The sequence below is a fragment of the Podarcis vaucheri genome (assembly GCF_965113315.1).
Source record: "Podarcis vaucheri genome assembly, chromosome: 13".
Taxonomy (NCBI): domain Eukaryota; kingdom Metazoa; phylum Chordata; class Lepidosauria; order Squamata; family Lacertidae; genus Podarcis; species Podarcis vaucheri.
Window position 1 is genome coordinate 21,109,620 of NC_138751.1, and position 1,843 is coordinate 21,111,462.

Sequence of the window (1,843 nt, forward strand, 5' to 3'; positions counted from 1 at the left end):
GCCTCCGGGGTTTCTTTTCCTGCTTCTGCCCACCCTGACCCACGTTCCTTTGCCTCTCCGGCTTTCTTGATTGGCTGAGGGGGAAGCCTCCCAGCAGGCTCGGCAGCGTCTCGAACGCGTCGGAAAGGAAGAGAGGTTGTTGCAAGGTCTTAAAGGGGAAGTGTCGGCAGTGAAAGGGAGGAGGGGTTGCATTGGCGATGGAAGGAGAAAGCCGAATGGGAAAGGTGGGGGTGTGTGTGCATAGAATATGGGTACAGGGAGAATCAGGGGCGAAGGGGGTTCCAGGAAAAATATAGGAGGCAATTATGCAGAATAATAAAAGAGAGCTTAAGGACATACTGTGGGGCAAAAGGAGAAAGTCTGGTTGAAGGTGAGTGTGGGGTAATGATAGAGAAGGAGATTGTGGGATATAACAATGGAGAATTTGAGTAAAAGCACAGTAGGGTGGTTTGAGGGTTAAAGTGAGATTGTGGTATAAAATATGGGGCTAATGACAGAATCAGGTAAAAGGAGATTATGGAATAGATGTTGGGATAATGATGGATAATCAGGGTGAAATCAGATTATGGACTAATTAACATCTTCCTCCTTCCTCCCAATTCCTTTTGTATCATGCATCTTATTATTGATCTTTGTAAGGAGCTCAGAGAGCCTGAAGTGTGCAAATGCTTCAAAGAAATGAGAGGGGGAAAGTAATTAGGGCTGCACAACTTTTGATCAACTAGGCTGAATCCTGTTTACCAGCTGTGTATGACAGCCCACTGAGGTACAGTAAACTTTGCTACCTGCCTGAGATTGCAAAAACAGGTTATCAGTGGGAAGCAACTAAAAGGCATAAAACGAAATATTACAAATGGATAAAAATAGATTGCATCATTTTGTTGAAATATATTAACCCATGTGCTAGTTTAACTTCCCAAAGCGAGACAGATGGGTCTTGCAAAACTTCGGAAGTTGCTCGATCTTGGGTGTTGGCAGGACTCTGTGAACAGGGGATTTTGGATGAAGAGAGGCACCCAAAACAGTTCTGCTGGCAATCTGGCTCAATTCAAGGGACCCTTAAGGTAGCAACACTGTTTTTTGGAGTAAGCCTCATTAAGCTCAGCAGGATTTACAATGTAGATAGGATATTAATTTTCTACAGTATTATCTTTCCTTTCCTTCCATTAAGGAGCTCATGGGTGCTTACCCATCCCATTTTATGACCACAACAACCTTCTGAGGTAAATTAGGATAAGGGATAGTGACTGCCTGATGTGTGCCTAGAAAAACTTAAGTGACTTATGATTAAAAAGACACAGGGGAAAAGTGTTGGAGGTCCAACCACTGTTAAACTCAAACACACATAAAACATTTTCCTCTGAATTGGCCTGAGTCTCTTGGTGTCAGATTCGTTAGTATCTGTTATGTGTTCTCTAAATTCACTGTTCAGATTCCGGTTTAGTGAGAGCTTGTCAGAGATTTGAACAATTTACTGTTACCATGTAGCGTGCTGAATTATTCCTCACTGCGATACGTAGAAAAAGGGACGGACGGAGCTACAGGGACACGTGCATAACCTCACATTGTCAATGGCACCCTTCTTGACCAATAGGATCTCATTAGGGCTTCGACCAATGAGCTTTCACGAAAGAATTCCCAGACTGGTAATGGCGCGGCCCATATAGGCCTGACACTAATCAAGGAGGCCTGTATTTGTTGGGTACAGACAGTTCGCGCTTTATGAACGATAACAAAAGTACCCAATCAAACATGATAGCTGTTAAATTGACAATGAACTCGCCCAATAAGCGCTTCTGTTGAAGAGAAAGGGCTGTTGCTAATCCCTAAGTGATATCTTGCC